This window comes from Phycodurus eques, chromosome 5 (assembly GCF_024500275.1).
Source record: "Phycodurus eques isolate BA_2022a chromosome 5, UOR_Pequ_1.1, whole genome shotgun sequence".
NCBI lineage: Eukaryota > Metazoa > Chordata > Actinopteri > Syngnathiformes > Syngnathidae > Phycodurus > Phycodurus eques.
Window position 1 is genome coordinate 13,674,873 of NC_084529.1, and position 26,345 is coordinate 13,701,217.

Consider the following 26,345-nt stretch of genomic DNA (forward strand, 5'->3'; position numbering starts at 1 on the left):
TAATGGATATTAATTTACAGGATTATGCTGGATTGATTGACAGTATTTTACAGGATCACTGGTGCCAGTAAAATATTGTAATTTTACAGTAAGAAGTTTTACAGTGTATGCATCACCTCTCATTTCAAGTAACTGAGTTGTGGTGAATCATTGGGGTCTTGTCTCTCGGTGCTTTACATAAGAATGAGTTATAATTAGAATGTGTACATGAATGCTCTCTCTCAAAATAGTACTGGTTCTCCCTGACTAAGCGATGGAACTAAGCTTTGGGGCTCTGCATGAGAATGAATCAGGACCACAGAGTGAGAGGAAGAGGCAAAGAGGGAGCTGGGGTGAAATGAACCACGAAAATACACGTCCCCTGCCACATGCCTGCCGTTCAGCCCGCAGAGTCACAGATGTCTTGGCCTCGTCAGTGTTACAGATGCAGAAGTGTCTCAAAGGCCTGTGAATTTAATTTGGCAAGCCAAAGCATAAATCACATATCAGAACAAATGCACATGCACCTTTGTTTCAGATTTCCTCAAAAGACAGGATGTTGTTTTGGAACACTTACCGTATTTTTCGGACTATGAAGTGCACCGGATTATAAGGGCCATTAAGCAAAACAAAACAGTCAGATAAGTCACTTATACACACACCAAAATATTATGTTGAAGCACAGTCAGTATTACTCCACGAGGCTCCTCACTACGGTAGCCGTAATGCTCCGACAATCCGGCTTCGTAGCTTACCAAAGTCATACTAAAAAATTTTGACTGACTTTTGAGCACCGTGTACCACATAAAATGAGTTCAAGGTCAGTAAGCACAACCAGAATTCATACATAAGGCGCAACGGATTATAAAACGCACTGTCGATATTTTAGAAAATTGAAGGATTTTAAGTGTGCCTTATAGTCTGAAAAATACAGTAACCTATCACAGATGAAGCTGAAGCACTGTCAATGTCAATCACAGCTAGGTGGCCACCAAAACACCATCAATGTGTGACACCTGGCGATGTCGTCATATTTACAGCATGTGTGCAGAGAGTTCAAGATTAACAGCGACCCCTTTGCGGACAAACGGTATGGAAAATTGATTGATGGCTGGGATATTTAATACACTCTCTCCTTTTAGCAGAATTTGGTAGAGTGTGTAATTTTTACAACACTGAAAATAGACTTTTTGTAAATCCAAGTTTAACCAAGTATATGGTGGAAGTACACGAGTGAACGTAGACTCTTGCAGTCTCCGAGCTATGTCCAGTGTTACTGAGTGTTTCGCCAGTTGGCAAAAATGTTCGCCGGCAGCCATGTTGATGACTGAGCAGTGTTCGTTCTGTTAAGTGATGTTTACTGTGGATGGTGTTTCTATTTTGGTAACTACTTCTTATATCGACCAGCTTTTTTGTACACGAAGCACTTTGATTTGGATCTTCTGTGACAGAGTGCCGTGCATTAGAGTCCCATCTGCATGTGCTGTTTGACAAGAAAAAGCAGTAAGAGATGATGTAGGCTGCTGCCTTAGCTTCTCTGTCAGCTGCCATATGCTTGGTGAAACAAAAGTGGTGTTTGTGCGTGTGTATGTATTTTATGTTTTATATGTATTAATATATTTGTGGTAAATAAAATTTTACACTTTTGTAACAGTTCATTTTAAGGACTGAGATGTGTCAGCCATCAGCTATTTTTTAACCTCCTCATGAAAGATAATATTTAAGGAGTGTTTTACTGTTTGGTTTTACTGTTATTAGATTTAATAAAGGTTTTATGATCAAATTATTCCAAAAATAATGAATCTCAAGGTTCACCACAGTCACAGAACGGGTTGTGTTTAATTTTTGATGTTTCAATTTAATCAAGAATGCCATTCAAGTATGATTCCGATGTTGCTTGTTTTTCTACATTGTTCTCATTGGTGAAAATGGCTTTACAGTTAGGAGTAATAGTGCCACCTTGTGCGTTGGTATGAACTTGAGAGCTTGCAATGTGGCCTTTTTTTTCCCCCCTATGGTAATTCAGTATTTTATTTCACCTGAGTTGATAAAACACACATCATGCAGTTCTTGAACTGATGTAACCAAAACACAAGCTGCACAAAAAAGAAAATGTCATAAATGTGCATTTCGAAAGAGACTAGTACACACAAACTTGGAAACCGTCAAACATTTGTGACCAACAACTGGCAGACAAATTACCAAACTTCAGCTGGAGGTGAACAAGAGCCTGACTGAGAAACATGTTCAGCTGGCAGCCATTTTTTTTTTTTTTCTTTTTTTTTTTTTTTTGCTGGACTCCTCATAAGCGCGTATGTGTGCATGTGAATGTTGGTGAGAAGAGTGCAATACAGAGAGTGGCTTAATGTTACCAGTCACATCACATCACAGTTTGCATCCTCACTGATTAGAAGGCTCACGATTCAAACTAATTTGGACACGCAGCAGACTACGCGATTACTGGATTTTGTGTGAGGACATCTAAAGACTTTAATGGTTATTACTCTAACATCACACATACACTCAGTGCATTTTTAATGTGGCTTTGATTGCTCTACAGTCATGTTCTACATGTTTGGGTTCACGGTGTCCATAGACTATGTGATTCTTAGCATGTGGATGTGTGAGTGTGTGTGCGTGTGTGCGCGTATGTGTGTGTGTGCACATATATGTCTTTATAAAAGGGAAATTACATGTCAGTCTTTAGTGTGTACAGCTTGCGTGTGTGTGTGCGTGTTGGGTATTTATCTCTCTCTATTTGAGGATGCAGTCCTTTGAGAGACTCTAAGCAAATTCCATTGTAAACCCTGGGCTACAGAGCGAGCACACGAGCCAAAGCCATCCATCAACGCTGGACATTTTCCCCGTATGCAAACAAATGAATTAGAGCACCCGCCTCCCACAGGGCTCATGACTCAATAGAGCAAAATGGGGAGCAAGGATGTTGGCAAAGGTGAAGAAATGTTATATAATAATGTGAAATTTGTAGAGCCCTGTGCATTCATTCCAAAGTGAAAAGAGGGCTAAATAAAAAATAAATGGGGAATAGTGTCAAATGAATGGATTTCAGAAGAGTCTGAAACAGCATTGGCTTTGTGGGTATTGTTTCAGGTGCCTGCGATGTATAAAAGTGGCTACAAAAGAAAGGATCTGTGTCACTTTTTAGCACTGGTGTCCTCTAGGAATGATTAACCCAGAAGAGCCTAATATAGAAAGAGAGGAAGATTGCAGAGGATGACAGCGGACAAGAGAGAGAAGGGTAAGGAGGACGCTGTTGTTTTCCATGGAGAGTCTTGTCTATCTCTGCACATCAAATCATGTTCAGTACCATTTAGCAGTCTCTCTGCTAATTATGCACGCATCTGTAATCACTCAGGGACACTTCCTAACACTTCTTGGCTGGTCATTTTGCACCACTTTATGGTCATTCATAACTTTCTAGTTCAGTATCACTGGAAGGTCAGTACTTTTAATGACAAAAGCCCAAAAAGTCCATATATTTGAATAACTTGTGTTCGAACTGGTACAAAAAAAGAAGACACATCCTGCTTTATTGTGTGTGTTTCCACATCAAGAGTCATAAATTACCTTGTGTGGATGTGTCACTGTGGGATGACTGTCTACTGTGAGCTTGTTAGCCTCAGTAAATTAGAGCAAAGAACAATGCAGACTATTGCTCCAGATTCTGGCAGAAAATATAATCTGAAAGGTGAAACCCGGGGCAGTATTCATGATGCTGGCAATGATCTCCAGAGTGGTGATATCTGTGTGATTCGAGAAGGATTGAGTGCATTTGCCACCAGGGCGAGCACTCATGCCTGCAGCTATTCTGGCTAATTGTGACATGGCACCAGTGACAGCAGGGGTGGGCTGGGTTAGCATCCGACACAGAACACCAGTCAAGCCTGGTAGCTCACATACAGCCATCAACGCTAATCTCCCCCTGTGTGATAACAATAGCACTGCTGTGCTTTGCTTTCACCAGAAGCTCTACTCCCGCGCCTGGCTTGTTTATGTGCTGCCCCGGCAGCATGTTGTTTTAAATTCCCCCATGCATGGGGCGCTGGGGTGTTGCAATTTGGGAATTTCCAATTCCATAAAGGCTATTCATTTAGAGGGAAACTGAAAAATAAGATAAAGGATAGGGTGATGTGGATTAGACAGGATGAAATGCAGCACTGAGTGAGTTGGGGAAGATTTGGGAGGAGGAAACTTTGCAAAAGGTACAGAAGCTCAATTTTAATTACACGACACAATAATTGCCTTTGTGTTTGTGTGCAATGGGAAGACACACTGCCGCCTCTTGTGGATATCTGATTTGTAAATCCCTTTTCCTGTGCTCTCCTTTGAGAACATGAGAAGAACCCACATAAAACTATAATCCTGATTCTACTGGAATTTCCTTCATGTTTTCACTTACTAGATCTTATTTTGCAACAACAAATACAACCACAACTGTAAATGACCCTATAAAATGTATGGCAATTCTGACACGTAAAGGCTCTTCTTCTGAATGTGTGTCCAAATAATGTTAAAATATAAATAATAAATAATATCAGTGCTATTCCAAGATACCAATGAATGTTTAGTGCAATGTGATAGGATAAATACGACTCTTTTTTCTTTTTAATCAAATTTAATTTTAGAGAAAATTAAATAAAAAATCATTACAAAGCTTGATTAAGTTACAGTTAAGTATTACGCTTGATTACAAAGTTTGATTTAAAAAAATAAAAGCGAGATAATGCTAAACTTTTGCGTCATCTCACAAAACTATTGTTTTTTTTCTTTTCTTTTTGTCTTCTATATCCCCTTAAGGCCTTTGGCGATATTAATGGCTATATTTGACTCCGTTAAAATGAATTGAATAATTATATTCATATGGCACTAAAGAAATGATATTGCACCTTATTTTATTTTACAGATAGTTATTTACTTTCAAAACTCTTGGAATTCCTGTGTTACCTTGCAAAGTAAAGCTAATTAAAATCTGAGGACACTGACTTCGAACAACAACCGACATTACACCCTTGTCTAGCAAATTATCTTGTTGATAATGCACCAAACATTCAAGAGGAAAATTGGCCTGTTAATGTCACGTCATGGTTTAGTTAATTACCCTCTTTGGCATGCACATTAAACATTAGGTACCCCAAGATGTTAATTTAAACCCTTTAAATGGTGGTGGGGTTAATAGCTTTCCTGGAAGCAAAACATTACAGTTACATAACATGTATGGTGATTACATATTTGAAAATAGAGCTGTAGCATAGATTGTAGCCTTAGTTAATTTTCATCCGTTTTTAATTTTGATTAAATTTTAACCTTTATTTATTCAGGTAAGGCAATTGAGAAAAGGTTCTTGTTTGCAATGTTGACAGAATACAAAGAAAAACAAACATAAATACAAATAAAGACAGATACAGCAAATTGTACAATGTGATGTATGCGAACTGCACACAACACACACCAAATAATAATACACCATAGATCCCTTCACCCAACCCTTAACTCTTAAGAGATGAGAGATACGAGAGTCTCCTTTGATCAGTATGAGGGCATTGGGATCATAGCGTCACAATTGCAGACTGACATCACTCACTACAAGGTGAGTTTGAAAGTAAACATGCAACTGTAGTCCTTCAACAGCCTATTGTTTGACGAGCAACACACATACAGAAAGAGTGGTGAAAATCTAATCCCATCTAGTCACTGCTCTTCACTGCTCTTTTATTTAACCATACTGCGATAAATCCATCGTAATTCTCCACTAAAAAAAAAACCCCCAAAAAACCGGGGCTGCTTGCAAGAATGTTGCCCATTATGGCGCAAAGCAACAAGCAGCCTGCAGCTATACAATCGTTGTTGAGTACCTATGACTAAAATCCATCCATTCATCCATCCATTTTCCGTACCGCTTATCCTCACTAGGTTCAAGGGAGTGCTGGAGCCTATCCCATCCCACTCTGGCACGGAGGAGAACATGCAAACTCTACACAGGCGAGATGTGTGTATATACACTGTACAAGCCAGAGTCACACACCTTGTATTAGTCTTGTCACATTTCAGAGCATATGTGGTCTATCACATTTCCTTTAAATCCTGTAACAACTCCAGGACAATGAGTTTAAAACATGGCAAATTACATTGAATTGAGAATGGGGGGGGTTCCCCCACAGTATGTCAAAGATTAATCCTGTATTTTAATTCTTCCCCAAGTATCCTGAATTTGTCCATCTGTGTTTTCATTTCCGGTATCTCGGGGTTATTTAAAGACAAACTGTGAGTGTTGTTTGTGATGAGGTGGCTTTTGTATATTACATCTCTTTACTGCCGTCAAACTCTTTCCCAAATTCTTGTTCACTGCAATGTCCAGAGGCGTGATCTTCATTATGGCAGACACTTTCATGAGAGCGCGAGAGAGAGAGAGAAAAAGAGAGAGGGACAGAGAGAGAGAGAGAGAGAGTATGGCCCCTAATCTTTCTAAGACGAATAAATCCCGAAGACACAGTTGGAGAAAGTGGGAGTGTAACGTCACACACTGCAGCAGGTAAGTTGGCAACTAGTAAGTAGACTTTTTAACGCTCACAAACATGTCTGACACCAAAAGCCGCAGTGACCACAAATAACACACAGGACATTTGAAGCAGACAGCACACTTTGTGGGCCTTGGAAAAACATTTTTAAGGTGAAATTTCACAGTGCAATGAAATTGAAAATAATGCGCCTCTAGCAAGTTCTATTCATGCATTTGTTCATTGCCGGATTATAACATGCTGTCCTGATTCTACAAAGGCGAATTAAGGTGCACTGCATCAGTGTTTAAATTAAAATTAATGCACCTTGCTTTTTTAACGCTTACTCTTCTAAGCGCCTAACTGCTTTGCATTGGTTTTGTGTGATTAATTTCACAGTGTCTGTAATGTTATTAACAGAAATAAAAATTTTTGCACAATACATTAATAAGATTCACTCGTCATCTCATATTGATCAAACGCTCATGCTCCACATGAATTTAAGGAGGAAAACACAAAAAGATATTTTGACAAGAAATTATATCGTGCAAAGTATGTTTTCCTTGTAACACTAGGAAAATCATCCATCCATCCATTAATTTTCTGTACCACTTCTCCTCACTAAGGTCGCGGGCGTGCTGGAGCCTATCCCAGCTATCTTCGGGCGAGAGGCGGGGTACACCCTGAACTGGTCGCCAGCTAATCGCAGGGCACATAGAAACAAACAACCATTCACACTCACATTCATACCTACGGGTAAGTCTTTAAATAAGCTACCACGTATGTTTTGGGGATGTGGGAGGAAACCCTTGCAGGCACAAGGAGAACATGCAAACTCCAAACAGGCAAGGCCGGGATTATAAACCCGGTCCTCAGAACTGTGAGGCAGATGCGCTAACCAGTCATCCACCGTGCCGCCTAGGAAAATCATGTTTCTTATTAATTATAGAGCAAGACTTTGGATAAGAAATATCACTGGAAAAAGAGGTAAATGAAATAGTACATCCACAGTTTTTTCATCACAATAAAATAAACAACAAAGTAATCCAACTGTCTGTATAGGGTATACATTTAAGAGCACGTTGCAACAATTACAGAGCATCAGAACTAATCAAACTTCAGATAAGCCACCAACATGAAGTTTTACCAAGTGCAACTGACATGCAATTTTTCTAAGCACAGTACAGAGAGAACAATGCAGTATGTAATTTTAACTTAACGTGATTACTGCATTTATCTACATTTACATAGCTGTGGTCAGATGTTTGATTACCCCGGCAGAATTTGTAAGATGAGTACAATTCTTTAAAGAAAACATGAAGGCCAGGCGAAACACATTTAATTTTATTTTAATGAGATTCAAATTAAACTGGCGGCACGGTGGACGACTGGCTAGCACATCCGCCTCACAGTTATGAGGACCCGGGTTCAAATCTGGCCTCACCTGTGTGGAGTTTGCATGTTCTTCCCGTGGCTGCGTGGGTTTTCTCTGGGTACTCCAGTTTCGCAAAAAACATGCATGTTAGGTTAATTGGCGACTCTAAATTGCCCGTAGGCGTGAATGTGAGTGCGAATGGTTGTTTGTTTCCATGTGCCCTGCGATTGGCTGGCAACCAGTTCAGGGTGTACTCTGCCTTTTGCCCAAAGATAGCTGGGATAGGCTCCAGCATGCCCGTGACCCTAGTGAGGAGAAGCGGCTCAGAAAATGGATGGATGGATCAAATTAAACTGTCAAGTATTGCACAAAAGCATTATCATTAAACAAACCATAACCATAAAGAAATTAATGATGCTTGTTGTTCAGTCATCACGCATATTTAAAAAAACTATATTTCACAAATTCTGCCAGGATATGTAAACTTATGAGCACAACTGTACATATAAGCAGTCATACGTACCCCTGTCATATTGGAATGAAAGTGTAGGGTACATCTTTTTCATAACTAGGTGGCGGTGGCATATCAGAATGAAAGTGTACACCTTTCTCGTAACCTCTAGGTCGCAGTGGCATATTCCAATGAAAGTGTACAGCTTGTTCATAACCACTAGATGGCGGCATACATTCATAAAATGTGAAAGTTTTTTTTTCATTTGCCCCTATACTTATGTATAATGCGCACTGTTGATTTTTGACAATTTTGGGGGGTAAAAAATGTGCATTATACATGATAAATTAATGGTAATTGTTAAACTATTTAAAGTTTGATATTCATACAGATGACATGGGGAAACAATGAACAGTTTCAGTGGAGTCTCTATGATAAAATGAAACAATGTCCAGTGATTTACTATACTGAGGATAAAAGACAACACCTTTTGATTGACCAGTATAGAGCCCAGGAGGTCTTAGCGGCCATGCAAGGTCTGGGACTTAACATCACTAGAGCCCACACATGTCAAATTCAAGGCCCAGGGGCCAGATCTGATCTGCTACATTATTTCATTGGGCCCGCGTAAGCAAATCATGTTCTTCTGTACCAGAATTTCAAATTGTCTTAACGTTTAATAATGCTGAGTGTTTTAAAATAAAGTTAGGCGTGACGCTGGCAGACGGATGTGTTTGGCATTTGGAACATTTTCAAATGTACGGAAATTATTATTTTTTTAATTGGGGCATGGGAAAACCGAGATTTATTAATATGATGACTCATTCAGTGCCAGCCCTCCCAGTTAACATGGATATTTGACTTCTAAAGCAGTCAGTGGCACTGAATGTGTTAATATTGCTCCACAGTCATAATGGCCCTCTGTATTTTCATGCATGAGTCTCTTTGTTATACACACATCTTGTTATTTACTTCGAAAAGCTTAAACTCTGTAGAGCTATGAATATTAAAATGCATGCTGTGAACATATATAACAGTACACTAAGACATTGGTGTAAATAAAAAAAAATTACCACATACCATGCAGTAAAGTACTGCAACGTGTTTCTGCTTTACTTCAATGTAGTTTCCACTGCATCATAGGATTTTGGTTGATATTCAAACACTATAAACAGAGAGTTACTACAGTGGAACCTCGAAAGAACGGACTAATTAGGGGCTGGGGTTCGTCCGATATAGCTGATTGTCCGTTATATTGAAGTAATATTTTTTAAGGCCATTTGCATTCATATTAGTGTACAATACATAATTATTGTTTTGTAGGTTTTGTTTTTGTGTGGCCTAAAATGCCCAGTACAGTACAAAGTTATTGTAAATAAATATATTAAAAAAAAAAAAGCTTGAAATGTTTGAACCTTTCACATTTTATCCAAACTTACCATGCCGGTGTGCTTGGTCATGGTGGCATTGTTGACGTACAGTACTCATCATAGGCAAGGAATTTGTGTGCTTTCTAGTTCCAAATCTATTCCCAAAGGCGAACGGCTTGACTAAAATGTTTTACAATACATTGTGTGCATGAAAATATGGAAGACCAGAAGTGCTTGTGAGCATCAACCAGACAATAATCAATAGCAACACTGTCATGAAACAAATTCTCTCTGACCTCCGAAGGAGAGGAACAATGGACAAAAAAAAACATTCTCCCTTGGCTCCTTTTGACCTTCCGATCTGTTCTGACTCGACCACTGTACTCTTTTTTTAAGCACTTTTGTCTTAGAATGTGTTGTGTGGCATTTTGCAAATATCTTCCTCAATGTTTTGCACTTTTTGTAAATTGTTTGTACGTTTGAATAAAGATCTTTGAAAAAAAGGACAATGAAAACTACATGCACATGTTTCAGCGGTGCTCCAGTTAATGTGGATTACAGTGCACTTCGGAGAGGCTGCAATTGCAAAGTATCTGATTCGTTTGATGTTCCAACAAATGGGACTTAAAATGGCACAGCATTCCTGTGACAAATCGTTCCCTCATTTCCCTACAAAGCACACAAAATCTCCAATAAGTTTTGAATCTATTCTCTTCAATATGACGAAATTCTCCATTGTCTAAAAATCTGTGGGTGGAGGATCACCGAATCTTTTGGGAGGAAGGAAACAAAAACTGGTTTATCTCTTTTTGACCCACTATCCATCCAATTCTATTTGCATATTTGACACTCATCGGTATACTTCCTGCACTTGCAGTGCAATTTATGACATACAGTTCATTATACAGATCGGTAGTTGCCATTCTTCAGTGACTATAATGAATGTACCCTCTCTGCACAAAACGTTCTGAATCTTGACATTATGCCAAAGAGTCCCCAGGACCACATTCATTCTTCATTAAAATCTAATTTGTCTTTGGAAAACACTTCTAATTTCTTATGCATCATTTTCTTTCGTACAAGAAAATCCCATTAACCAGCAAGGTTCAAACATATATGTAACAAGAAGCACAATTCCAATTAGGGAATAGAGGCATTAAAAGGTGCTCCAAAAATAGTAATGTTTTCGTTTGATTGTTCCAAAGATGCCTTATGCAGGTGACAAGAAGGGAGTTGATCATTTATTTCTTATAATCAGGATGGATGGCAATTGAAGTTTTCTAGTCATCAGCCAGTTTGACCAGTCAACAAGGTTATGAGGAACGGAGGAACAAAAAGTAAGGTTTCCCAATTAAACAGAAAAAACAGAGCTAGATGATGTGAAATACCTCAAATCTTGATCACCAATCCATAACATATATTTATATTTATTTTTTTCCATAAACCTGCGGATGAAAATGAGGCTCATAACAAAATGTAGCACATTTACCTGATTGAACAAAATACTTATCCTAATTAATGTGTAATGTCCATTCATAAATAAAGGAAAGGCATTAGGTTGATCATGTTCTATCTCCTTAAGAGGCTGTGATTTAGGCCTTTTTTGGCATAAGGGAAACTTTCCATTCATTTGACCTCCTTCAATGACAAAACCCTGCATTGCGATCAATCCATAAAAAAGAAATACAACATACAGTAGCCTCAGATGGCTGGGAAATATGATGTCTGGGGCATGATAAGAACACTTGGTAGAATGCAGGAATCCCTTGAGAGGAGGCTAATGAATACCACCTGTTTTACTAGATACAGAAGACCCTCTTAAGTTGCACTGACACACACACAGACACACACACGCGCGCACGCACACACACACACACACGTACACATGCACACGAGTTGTAAATCATGACACAGGGCGCCTGATTTGAAGTCTTCGTTTCATGTTTCTTTCTCTATGTAATATGACAATAAAGAGACAATTACCTTACTACCTTAGTCTGCTGATGTAAATAACACAATCACACCTTTTTAATACATCAGTGGCAGAATAGGATGCACACATCATAAGAGCAATGACACCAAACACTGTACCCACTTATCAGAAACACACTAGGATGAAATGAAGAAGAGACCTGCATGCAGTGATTATTCTTTGTTCCACCCACGGACATACACATCAACATAGAAGTGATTGTTCGATACATACACTGCACACTTATAAACCTCTGTACTGCGCAGGTCCACAGAGAAAAGGCAAAGCAGCACACCTCATGAATATTACCAAGAGCTGGATCTGGGTCATTAACATGACACAGCCGTTACCCTGGAGCCCAATTAGTAGTCAACACAGAGACTGGAATGTTCCCCTGTTGCAACACATAATAACTATATCACTGGAACAGACTCCAGATCAGTACAGGATCAAACTACACAATAATAGAAACAGGGACCAATTATCACCCAAATTATTCTGTGCCGTGATTAGGGACAAAATTCGAATATCACCTTCTCTCTTATTTAGAATTGTAAAAATCCAACAATTCAATATCCAATTGTATGGCTGCAGCTCTGATACATCAATTGTATGTCTGGACTCAATGTTGATGTGCTTGACTGTGTGTGTGTAAGCGTGTGTGTGTGTGTGTGTGTGTTTGTGTGTGTGTTATGCTTTTAGGTCCTATACTGAATACGGGTAGTACAGTTACATTATAGAGGCTTTATTTTCTCAGACATTTGCACTTCATTTCCTATTTAGGAAGTCAGATGGAGTTCAAGATCTTATTAGCATGTGAAACCTGAGAACAGTATATATATCACTATAATAATGAGATAATAAAATCGCCTTGCTAAAGGGCACCTCAGTGGTAGTGGTGAAGCAGGACAGTGACACCTTCTCACCATCTGATCCGAGATTTTCATGAGTTTCAATCACAAGTGAGTCAGTCTATACCCTAAAGGTCACTTTACTCGCTTTTATATTTATTCAGACAATACGCAAGTTCAGATTTACTCTGAGTCTTCTATCCATTGCAGGATCACGAGAAGTCCTCATGTACTACAAGTATTATCGGGAGAATATTTTAGCCACACAGTGACAATAAATAAAATGCGGTTTGACAGCTAGCCCAACTTTTTAAATGGGACACAATGATGGCCGCCATATGGGCCGTCTGGAATAAATTTAAGTGACAGACAGCAACAGCAGTCTATAAATAAAGTGAACATTTGCACAATCAAGATTGTCCCAGACTATTGTACTACTCGCTTGAAGTCTCGGCGCCCTTTGCACAATGGTCATTGCACCGGACTATTGTAATATTAGTCATTCGAACTGCTCTAAGTGCTAAAGGACTCTGCATTTTTTTGCACAATTGTCAAAAAAAAAAAAAAAAATGTACCGGCATTACCAGATAACTAGCAACCCTTTATTGCTCAGTGATTGTTTTTCTCAATGTCTTTATGTCTCAAAAGTGTTCTCTGTCAATTGACTGTCTGTTCTCGTACTAGAGCGGCTCCAATTAACGGAGACAAATTCCTTGTGTGTTTTTTGGACATACTTGGATAAAGATGATTCTGATTCTGATATTCCAATGTAGAGGGGAAGGTGTTTTTCCATTATGCTCTTTCTACAGCATAAAAGGAAGCGAGACCTGTTCTCGTCCTGACTGTCCACTTACAATGACATTTGAATATTCTGTATCTCATCTCAAGCATCCAGATTGCTCCAAGCCAAAATCAAAATCAACTTCTCCAAGTCATGATTCATAGCAAATATAAGTTCAAGATAAATTTGACTCATTGACATTAGTCTCGGCTGGTCCAGAGTGTAGTCTGCCTTTCACCTGAAGTCAGCTGGGATAGGCTCCAGTTTACCGGCAACACTGAAGAGGGTAAGCGGTGTATAAAATGGATGCGATGGATGATATCAGTCTGCACCAACCCCACCTCATTAAAAAAAATAATAAATTGAACATTCATCTCTCCCTCAGCTCTAGTACACAATCTTTGACAACAAAATGTTTTTGCATGAATTGTGGTGAATATCATCATCACAAATTGGTGATAGTGGAGACTCAACAACACAATTCCAAGTGTTACTGAACCAATAAGCGACAATCGATACCAACCACAATCAAGAAGAAATTTAAAAAATATGAAAAAAATATATATGTTTGTCCTTGAAGTTTGTCCTTTAAAACTTAAATATGAAGTTTGTCCTTTAAAACCATATCTTAAATTATCATTATGTTATTATGGTATGCAACTTTAGAATACATAGGTGAGTTAATTTACTCAATAGCAACCTGTCTTTCTTTATACGGGAAATGAAATGTGTTTTGTTTTTTCAAAATCTTGAAATTCAATGTGTTTTAAACATGTGATGAGGAGATTATTATAGCCTAGATACCATAGCCTACTTTGCGCTATAGTTACCTGTATTTGAACTTGTTCATCTGAAAATACATTGTCATATTGACCAAGAATTTTTTTTTTCATCCTGTCATATTTGATTTATATATTACGTTATTGGTGGCTGGTTAGAGCGTCAGCCTCACAGTTCTGAGGACCCGGGTTCAATCCCCGGCCCCACCTGTGTGGAGTTTGCATGTTCTCCCTGTGCCTGCGTGGGTTTTTTCCGGGCACTCCGGTTTCCTCCCACATCCCAAAAAACATGCATTAATTGGAGACTTTAAATTACCTGTAGGCATGACTGTGAGTGCGAATGGTTGTTTGTTTCTATGTGCCCTGCGATTGGCTGGCAACCAGTTCAGGGTGTACCCCGCCTTCTGCCCGATGACAGCTGGGATAGGCTCCAGCACACCCGCGACCCTAGTGAGGAGAAGCGGCTCAGAAAATGGATGGATGGATGGATATTACGTTATTCTTATTTATATATTATATTATTTATATATTATCCACCATCAATGTAGCCTATTATCTGTACAGCACTTTATTCATATTCTACCCATATTCACACGCACTGTTTTATTATTGTTTATTATGTCTTCTTTTTATGTGATGCATTTTAAGGTTGAGCTTTTAAAATCGTTGTGCTACTGTGCAATGACAAATCGAATTCTGATTTTGATTCTGAATAAATGACAGACTAAAATTTAAGCTGTTATATTGTAACATTTTTGTGATTGCTATATAATTGGAATTTTGTTAATCCACTACTTTCACTTGGTGGTAGCAGTTTCATATATGTAGTACCTGTGGTTTGTATTCAAATTTATTCAACCCAGATTGTATTTTTTTCTACCAGTTTATGTGTGGACACAGCACTATTTACAGGTAATCTGCCACAACCACAACACAAATCAATGCTGAACACATGCCACTGCATGTAATGAAACCTTTGCCCTTGTTTCAAAACTGGCAGCTGTGTGTCAGAGAGTACCATTTGTCATGAATGAAAGCACCGCATTTGATTAATGGGTGCTGTAAGTAGTCAAGCGAAAGAACATAGATGTCGGCAATCATGTTTGATGAGAATAGGTTCTGTGTGTGAACGTGCATGTTTGTGTGTATGTGTGTGTGCGTGTAGCTCCATGGTTAGCCCTATGCAGTCTACGCCAGACGATTCAGCATTTTGCCGCTACCTGTCTGTCATTAAAAAATAAAAATTAGCACACAACATTAAAAAACTCATCACATTTGTCACATTTTGTTTCCCTGTAGTGAACACATTGCCATAATGGTATTGTTTACCAGATACTGTACAGTACTACTGGATACTCAGGCCTAATGTGGCACGTATGTCTCAAAACAAATTTAATCTTTAAATCTTAAAAAAACTCTTTCTAAATGTTTAAGGTATGAATGTTCTCAATATATTTAAATATATGTGCACCTCCACCAATTGACTCACATGCATGTGATATGGTCTTCATCCACTAATAAGTTCCATAGACACGCTATAGGCTTTAATTGCTTGTACTGGGACCACTAATAATAGCACAGGTTATATTAAGATATCAACTCACAGATTTTTACAGGTGTTTAGACATTATAAAAGCATCCCACCGCACCAGTCATCAGTAGCACTGCCTTGCTCATTTCCCACATCCTGTCCTGCCCTTTTCTGTCCTCTCTTGTACTATTGGTTAGTTGTTGCATGTCCTCATCAGGTATCCCCCCCACTCCTCCAATAAGAACACGATTTGACTGTTGTAACCAATGTTCCCTCTAATTTTTCATGTGTCTGGGCAGACAAACAAACTCCTTGAGCGCACTGAGGACCACTGTGAGTAACATCAGATGTGCCCGCTGTGGCCACACACCAGTATGACACCTGTTCAAAACCTTGGATCATAGCAAGTTGCATGGCTTATTTAAAGAACCAAATTACAGCAGCAATTTTCATTGGTTTACTTTTAATATAATTGATTTGGCCCACTTGAAATGAAAATGCTTTAACCACAGGAGTCCTGAATTTTATTCTTTTTGCGCAGCATAGATTTTCTTGTGTGCTGAGTACGTGCTAGCAATGCGCGATTGCGCAGGGGCGCAGCTTAGAGGGAACATTGGTTGTAACGTTACTTGTGGTCAAATATCTAGACTGTCTAACGATAATACTTTCCCACTTTCCTTTACAAAAATGCAATAAATCCGTCGTATTGTGAGGGCATCTCGTGTCCATAGGCCTCTTCAGATCACCCCATAGATATTCGATCAAATTCAGGACTGGACTCTGGCTGGGCCATTCCATTATGTTCTTTGGGTGAAGCCGTTCTTTTATTAATTTGGATGTGTGCTTTGGGTTATTTTCATGTTTAAAGATGTTGCTTTCTCATTGGAAGTCATTTGAACTGTTTATAATTCCCTCCCCCATGACTAAGGTTGAAGAAATATGTTATCACCGTCCTTCATTGTCGGTATGTGTTCTTTTGATGATGAGCAGTGGTGTGGTTGCGCCAAATATACCTTTTGGAATTATGGCCAAAGCTTGGTTTCATCGGACCATAACATATTTTCCCACACACACCCGCAGTCCAGACATAAAGTAGATGGGGACAATGTTGTCACATTTACTAAACAGCCAGTACTTGCTAGAAATGACTGCAGCTCCTTCAATGTTACAGTCGGCCTCGATGCAGCCTCCCTGACCAGTGTTATTCTCATCTTTCCCTTGGAGGAATGTCGACTTCTCGGTGATGTCACTGTTGTGCTTACTCCACTAAAGACTGTCTTCAATGTGTTCCATGGTATATTAATGCCTTGGAAATTATTTTGTACCTTTCTCCTAACTGATACCTTTATACCTTTGACAAATGAGGGGACCAAAGCTTGTGCTATAGATCTCAGGAAGAGCCTACTAAAACATCTGAACTTTATTTGGGGTTAATCAGAGGTACTTCAAATGGTGGCAGGTGTATGTTTACTCTCATTTAACATGAGTTTGAATGTAATTAATTATGAACACATCCACATCCCCAGTAACTACATAAAGGGGTGTGTATGCTTATGCAACCACATCTCAGTTATTTTTACTGCCCCTATTGAAAAAAAAAATGTTTCAGCTGTTGTTTACATCTGGCATATTCACTTGATTTGGCTCCCTGAGGTTACTATCTATTCCCCAAGAGGAAGGAAGAGCTCAGCGGTCAACATTTCGCCACTGATAATGATGTCATTGATGCCATAGATAAGTATTTGGGGGGGCCAAGACTCAAGCTTCTATGAAGCAGGGATCCATAACCTCCTCGACCGCTGGAATAAGTGCGGAAACTTACGTTGAAAGATAAATGATTCAATTTAATTCAAATGTTTTTGTACCATAGGCCACAAACTTTTCACTCACCACTCATATATACTTTTCTCCTTCCTGCTTTCCGAATTTTTGCATATTTATCACACATAAATGTTTTAAATATTTTTCGGGGGCACTTTAAGCCCCTTGGAGGGAACTTTTGGCAGCTTCGAGAGCACTTTTGGCTCCTCCGAGAACACTTTGGCTCCTCCGAGGGCACTTTTTGCCACACACATAGGGGCACATAGGGTAAAAAAGGGGTACATAGGGTAAAAAGCTCTCCACATGAACATTCATTTGCATATTGCCAAGACCTTTTCATCAGAAGCCTGACAAAGAAACAGCCTTGACTGCATATTACGGAACATCCATTTTATTATATTATGGTAGTTGGGACGTACATGCACTCATACCTTTGATTCATTCCCGACACCCAGCCTTATCCCCTATCCCTCACAGAATTTTTTTTTTAAAAAAAAAACACACAAAAGCTGAAAACAGTGTTTTCAAAAGTGTCGAATCTAGCCAAAGCATTCAGTGAACACTTAGACATAGGCTAACACTTAGCCTAACACTTAGCGTAACATCCTTCAATATGTCCGGGCGGCTTGTGGAATATTTCTTCAGTCTCTCCACCACATTTAGTACAGCATCAGATTGACGGCTCATGACACAGGGCCTTGACCTGAGTGGTGAAAACAGACTAGAAGCATAGAGACAACCTGAATTAAATCAAGTCGATCCATGTCAGATCAAAACTATCTTTGTGGGGCAGCCTTGCCTACATGCAGGTGCCAGGATGAGTGACACATTAAGGTCATAGACTAATAGGGCAAGTGGGTAGTGAGTGAAATCCATCAAGACACTGACAATTGTACAGATAAACACGTAGATAAACATACGTATATGTACCCATGAGAGCAAAATAGACCTATACTTGTGACAATACCTCTCATCTAAAGGTATTTACCTTCAGATGAGAGGCATTGTCACAGTGAGCTGAGTTCCCTTGTTACTTGAAGTTATGTTAACCTACACTATTTAGACAAAAGTACTGGCTATTACCGTAATGTCTCTTGTATAATGAAAATTCTTTACCCCCCAAAAAATGTCAGAAGTCAATGGTGCACATTATTCATAGGTATAGGGGAAAATAAAACAAAACTTTCCCATTTAATAAATGTATGCCGCGATCTAGAGGTTGTGAAAAAGCTGGACACTTTCATTCCAGTATACCACCGCCACCTAGAGGTTAGGAAAAAGGTGTAGCCAACATTTTGATTCCAATATGAAAGGGGTACATATGACTGCATGATATGTACAGTTGTGCTCATAAGTTTACATTCCCTAGCAGAACAAATATATATCTTTGTTGATATTGTGTAGCTACAGTAGCTGAAATACGTAGTGTGCCCATGTTTGCTGATGTGTGACTGTACTGCGTAATATTGTTTTTCTACTGCAAATGAGCTTCTACAGGATATCTGATGGCCAGCTTGTTTTGATTTCATGAGTGAAAAATATGTGAGCAACAGACTGCAAAACTCGAACCAGATGTCCAGCTCTTACTCTAATTCTGCACCTATGGGTATGCAGAAGCCACCACTTTACACGCACACTCACAACCCCTTTGGCAAACCATTAAATCCAGCAAAGAAATTCTGATGAGCATGAGCTTACATCATCAGTTCCTGTTTTGTAATGAGCATGTGGTAATGATATGAAACTACACATCTATCTATCTATCTATCTATCTATCTATCTATCTATCTATCTATCTATCTATCTATCTATCTATCTATCTACAATATAAAAAAGTGGGCCAAAAATGCATGTACGATAATAATGCTGTATTAATTTGCATTCAAAATATGTATCAATTTAACTATATTTTTCATTGTTGTGGTTGCTTTGGGGTGTTTCTAAAACATTGTCTCTATCATGTAGCCAAATACTTATTACTGTAATCCAGTTCTACAGCTCTTCAAATGAATATATACCAATATGTTCAGTTAAAATATATATTTATTATCATTGTAAGGAAAAAGCTATGTTAGTGTTTTTGTTACCAAGGTTAAATGACCTCACCCAATTGTTTTTTTTTAAGGTTCAAAGTCATAGGTCATAATGTAGCCAAACCTCAGTGGAAATGTAAAATCTACTGGATGGGATATACAGTATATATAAAACAGCTCTGTTGTGTTTTTTCTCAATTGGATACAATCCCATTGCATCAGCTGCAAGGTGAATTTATATTTATATTTATTTTACACTTGAGTATAATATAGTTCTGAGGTAACACATTTGCTGAAGGGTGCCTGTGCTATATTACAATGAATATGAAGCTGCCTCCCTTTTTATTATGATTTATTTATTAATACTCCACCTCCTGTGGACTAAACACTACATGAACAAATGTTGATTTTCCACAAAGCGGAGCTCATCAATTGTACCAGACCAAATACTAGTTTTTATGTTTACAGGTCATTTTATTTTCTTCTAGAAACAACGCTAGATGCTTTCACCTTGAGATTCAATTACCTTCAAGCCTACTCTGAGAAAGTGTAAACAACTTACACGCAAACTGAAATATCCAGCATGAGCATTTTGAAATAAGTAAATGCAGATCCTTGCTGGTTTTGATGCCCATGGCTGGTGTCTGCTGACAACCTTTATTCTCAATAGCAGTTCATCACAAACCTGGGGATGCAGTAGTCATTGGCCTACATGTTCTGCAACTTCAGTGAATATCTTGCATGCATTTTTTTATTGTATCTTTTATTTTTGTGTCCTTAAGTTGCTCCTCACTGTAAATTCCACTGCAGACAAAAAGGGTGTATTTTTTTCCTCTTTATGCTTTGCTTTTTTTCTTGCAGGAACTTAAATTTCTTACTTTCATACATCTGGGAAATAAAGGGAAGCACCACAAATTAGCCCTCGACCATTTCACATTTCATTTAACCTCCAAATAAGCAGAAGGAATTAATGTGTGGACCTGACTGGACCTAAACACAGGACACCCAATTGCCCCGAAGGCAGAGAGAATGCTTCCTGTACAGTGCATATGTATAAACATCTCTTCATGTGTGTGTTTGGGAGTGTGTTTGAGTATTTATGGTGAACTCATGCAAACCTATTATCAGAACCGTTCCATTAGTCCCATCTCGGGTGCTGTCACTCTGCATTTTAGCAGTGTTGCGAGGCCAAGAAAGAAAAACTGCCATTGCAGAGGAAGGTACAGATTAGAGAGTCAAACAGGGTGGGAGCTGTGAAGAAAAAAAAGGTAAGAAATGATAAATCCTGATATGGTCACTGCCCTTGACTGAATTTACGAAAGGAGTAAAGAACAACTACATTTTTATTTAGTGATTCAGTGATGAAAAAGTCCCATGCTTTTTTGTTTCAAAGAACCAAAAAATAAAAGCAGGCTTCTCTCACTGTCAACCCCATTGAACACACATCTCTGTATTACATTTAATCCACTTATGTTCGCATGATAGTTGTAGCGTGAGAGAAGGGAGTAAGACAAAAAAAGACAAGTGATCCCTAGACTCTAGAATGACAGAATAGCACTTTTATGATGTCGACCAGATTATTCTCTAAAATGGATTGGCTGAGCTGGAACACCAATTGATTAATCCATCGACTGAAGGAATGTGCTGCTGCTGTCCCTCTGCTCAGCTGTTCTTCCCTTGGACACAACAAGCAGACAGACATGCTGGAGAGGATGACTAATGAGTTGGGCGACTGCAGATACCGATCGTGTTCCATCTGTGTCAGGGTGATGCTTTGGCCAGGTTACTGGTGATTGTAATTATGCAAGCATGAACAACATCCAGTAACATCGACAGGTGCAAAGTAGGACTAGACTCTTCTGATTGTTCTTTCTAGACTAGACTAGGACTCTTCTGAAAAACAGAACAAATCTTAAACTATCGTGTGACAGGTGACTTGCTTTACTCGATGCTCTAGGTTTTGTAATGACAATAAACTGATAAATGACAGTAGTTGACAAATCTGACCACAACACCCTCTTCAAAGCAGTACAGCTGTCTTTCAGGTGAGCTTTTATCACAATCACATCAGCTGCCTCTGATGCAGGACTCGCCACAACATGCCGGCAGCCATCGTATCAAGGTTATTATTAGCTGAAGCTAAGAAAAAAAAAAGGGTTCAACTAAGAGTACACCCGCTGGAAGTACTGCAACTCAGTAAAAGCTCAGTCCATGGAAGAACTGGTGTGGAAAAAAAATTGTGTGGCCCCCTTTCTTGGTTGAAAGGGGGCCACACATGGTTTCTTCTGAAATAAATAAATAGTATGGACTTTAATGGATTTATTGGCAAGTGCAAGGTAATGTAAGGCTGTACGCTATTGTCCTTGGTGCTTGGTCTCCACGTGTCGTTGGCTAGCTTGTCGCCACATACAGTATTATGTCGAGCAAACTTGATGCATGAGATAAACCCGTATTTTAAGTAGGACTCCTGATATTTTCTATTTTCTTTTTCTATTCACAGGTATGCTGGAGCCTATCCCAGCTAACTGTGGGCAGAAGGCAGGGCACACATAAACAAACAACCATTCACACGTATGTGCAATTTAGAGTTTTCAGTTAACGTAACATGCATGTTTTTGGAATGTGGGAGGAAACCGGAGTACCCACCCAGCCACGGGGAGAACATGCAAATTCCACACAGGTAAGGCCAGATTCGAACCAGGGTCCTCAGAACTGTGCGGCAGATGTGCTAACCAGTCGTCCACTGTGCGGCCTTATAATAATAATAATAATAATAATTCCTTTTATATAGATGCTCATTTCATGTCACTCAAGGTCACCTTACGAAGTATGGGGTAAAATGTGAGTAAAACATCAGTAAAAGCATTAAGACAACAGAAACCGTAAAACAGTAAAACAGCAAAAAAAAAAAAAAAACAGACAACCACAGAAACAAAAACAGCTGTAGTGCAAGTGTACGGTTAGAGTGAGTATGCAAGTATTATGTTGTTGTTGTTGTGAATTTCTCGTATGGTTGTAAATGTGAACTATGGCAGAGTAATAAGAAAGAAACATATATCTCCCATGAGACATGCTGGTGTTGTATTGATCCATTCATCCACCCCTGTCATCAGTTTAAGGCGCTTGCATTTACAACCTATCCTGTTATCTTGTCCATGTCCACACTTCTTTTTTCTACATCCAGTATTTTGAGCTTGCAGCTCATCCTGGCATTCAAGCCTGAGGAATTGATCCGCTTGTCCCCAAAGACAAGAAGATGGGGAGCAGAAAACAGATCTATGTAATTGCGCAATTTTTCGTTAAATGAACCTTCTTGAGAGATTGCATCATCAGAGAAGATGGAAAATACGGTAGTAACTGTATTATTGAACCAAGTCTCTTGCAGTGAAAGAAATGAATGCTAATAGTGTTCTACGATGGGCTTTGTAGAGATTAATCCGATTTGAGAAATGATCATTTCATTATATGGCACGAAGTGCTGGCCCTGATCTGAACCGGGCCACAAGCTGAAGCAGGCAATAAATGACAAAAGAGCGTGGGAAGCGAACATGGCTATACAGTAGAGTATGTCACAACCCCGGTCTCTCATTGCTATGCTCTTTCCTATGTAACAACTTCATTAATTTTCTGACGTGGCTGCTCAGAATGATTTTCAATAGATGCATGAGATAGGAACCAACGAGATGAATTGGACTTGAAACAGATGTCTGAGGAAGCACTGTCTTGATGTGAACAGCAGGAAGACTCATTTGGTCTCCTAATTGCACCTGCTCAAAGGCTAATGCAAACTACTTGGAGGGCTAACATAACTCTAATAATATACTGTATTTAAAAATAACATCATTTTCTGTACATTTCCAAATTAAGGTGTTTCCTTGACAATAATGGACATCTTTTTGTGTGTTGGGCTACAATTGGGAAAAGTAATCATCTCTCTTTGTACCACTATGAATCATCCTGCGCTACTTTGCTCACTGCAAACTTGGGAGTGTGGGGAGAAATTATGGTGGTAATCTCATTGCAGAAAAAACATAAAATCAGTATTCTAATATGTCCCAAGGTGATGTCACTTCATCACTGAATGCTTTTCTTCCAGCAGATGAATGATGCTTTCTGTATTTCTCACACACTGAATAATGAAATTCATTCTTTACGTGACAGCTACCCCCATTTATGCATTTACCACCAAGGGTGGTTTATGGTTCACTGATGATGACAGACATACACCAGGATCACCTGTGGGGGAGTAGATGTGAGAAAATACTGCTGTTTAAATCCTTCTATATGACAAAATGCATCTTGAAACGAGTAACATATTCCACTGGCTGTAATCTTTTGTTGACTATTACTAACAAATAGGGGCTGAAATTGTACTTTTACACCAAGTCATTCCACCGAGACGACCTTGAAAGAAATTGTTTCCCCTTCTTAGTGTCCACTCTTCTGGAAATATTGTTTATAAGATTCTGGGTTTTAAGCTTGTCAGTGGGAGGTCTCGACCATCCATCCATCCATTCTCTCATCCTAGGTTTGTGGGTGGGCTGGAGCCAATCCCAGCTGACTTTTGGCAAGAGATAGGGTCCACCCTGAACTGGACGCCAGTAAATCGCAGGGCACCCATACGCCCAGAAAAAAAACCCAACAAAATACTGATCAGAAGTCAGGGAGCTCACTTTCTTCCATGCTAAAGTTATCTAACTACAGATACTGTAATTATTTTCCCGTCTGGAAGCAGTAGGGCGTGTTCTATCAGTATACAGCAGCCAATCATAGTGCAGCGACACATGTCCTGGAGCCAGTTTTACTGGAGCAGGGCGTATTATTTACACAAATATATCCGCGATTTACACGTGATTTTCAGATCCACAAATATATCCGCGATGTACACGTGTTTCTTTTTATGTTGTGTGTGCATTTATCAATGCTTATCATTTGTAAATATTGAATTCTGCTTGTGAATTTTTGACCAGCGGACACGCGCATTTATTTTTGAGACAAACGTAATGCAGTTTTCAAGATATTCACACAAACACAGAAGTTGAGAATATAAAATCGTGGATAGATTTGTGGATCTGAAAGAACGTGTAAATCACGGATATATTTGTATAAATAATTTTGAGACAAAGATGTCCCCATATATTCGGGAGGGAAAGCGACCAGGTTGGACCGCGAATCGTGAAAATCCCAGGATAATTGACGCCCATTAAACCTCCAAAAATCTTGATAACGCCCCCAAAAAAATGGAAACAAATTTGAACATTTTGGGAAAAAAAAGAAATAAAAATTGCAAATACGTGAATCAGAGGGTGCTGAACCGGGAGTATGTGTAGGTCCACACCTTTATATACCTTACTCTTCCAACTGCATAGCATAGCCGTGCTGGAACAGTAAAGAAGAAGAATCATCTTTTATTGTCATGAACAAGGCCTTTCCCAAACTGCTACCATGGAATTTGATATATTGAACTGGTGAAATAAGATTCAGGAGCAACAACTGACAGATGAAAGCATGCGTCTTAAAACATAAACCACCATATAATGCATAATGCTGCAAGAAAGGAAATCCTGCTTTCAATTTCAGCTCCCCGAAAAGGTGACAGCTCTATCACAGGAAGCCATGGAGACATGGAACAAGTGCCTTTTGTGTAGGTCCAGGCCATGCCAGGAAGATTCAACATGACAGGCAATGTCTGACTATTACGACAACCAATCATGGGATGACACCAATGTCAAATACAAAACACTCTTTCATATATAATAAATCGTATTTAAAAGTCACAAAAGATCCGCTGTACCATACACTCAAATGAATTGGGCTTGCTGCACATTGGTTGAGTGATGAATAAATAGCCGTTGCCTACTTTGCATTCAGAAGATGCGCAGTGTACAACTCCATGGTGGTGACTATGATTCAAAATAATTGTTTACTTCTTTCCATGAAACAGAGCCACAGTTTTTTTTTTCTTTTTTATACCGCACGTGAGCTTGATTGAAAAGCAGCAAGTCTTCGGGGAACGGGGTGCAGTTTCTTACATCTGCCAAAATAGTGCTTGATTCAAGATTGATCAGATACCGTCACAGACTGTAAAGACTGTCTTGTTGCAAAAGGCCAATGTTTATGCATTATAATTTGCCTTTATATAGGGAGACGTGAGACAGGCAGAGGGACATTTTCTACACACATACACACAGAAACACAAGCTTACTTGTTCATGTAGACAGCGATCTTGCTGGATGAGGCTTTTTAGGACCGATCCGTCTTTTGGTCAAAGCACAAAAAAAAATGCATTAAAAAATCCGCAATTCTCAGACGAGCGGGCACAATCCGAGGCTATTTAGTCCCACTCTCATAACAATAAGCATTCCATCCATCAGTCCAGATCTGGAATAACTCAAAAGGATGGTGAGGTATCCGATATTGCCCTTTTCCATGACGCTTTTAGCTCGGAGGGACCCACAAGTGCCATTCTGCAACTGCTCGACCCATTAATGTCCCACGCTTCTCCTGATACGTGTGGACTTGCACTTGTTATTCCTTTAGTGCTGTAAATGTGCAAGACAAAATGTGGATAAATCTCCCCATACGATGTGTGGTTCAGCTTCCAGATTGATGCATCCTGAGAAAAAAAAAAAAAAAAAAACTTTTCACTGCAGATCAGCGTCCATATGTCGATGACATTTCTTTAAATATCCTCTCACTCTTGGAAATGTCACCTCTCAACAAGTCGCTATTTCTTCTTAGCCGTCAATCCCACTAAATTTGAATAGATTTAATCGCACAGCTCAGTGTGGAATAAGAGTCTATTTTCTCCCCTCAAGATTTGTGGACGCACAGGAAAGTCTCAAATGGATAGTCTCGTGTAACGTTATGCTGAAGAAATACTTAAT

General features: G+C 39.1%; 1 protein-coding gene across 1 annotated transcript in view; it reads right to left on the reverse strand.

Annotated features, from left to right (window-relative positions):
- Positions 1–25,725, reverse strand: part of lrrc4ca (leucine rich repeat containing 4C, genome duplicate a) — a 63,792-nt gene extending 38,067 nt beyond the window's left edge. The window contains exon 1 of the mRNA XM_061676639.1: positions 25,664–25,725. The gene's annotated coding sequence lies outside the window, so the exon portion shown is untranslated. The remainder of the gene's footprint in view (positions 1–25,663) is intronic.
- Between the last annotated feature and the right edge of the window lie 620 nt (positions 25,726–26,345).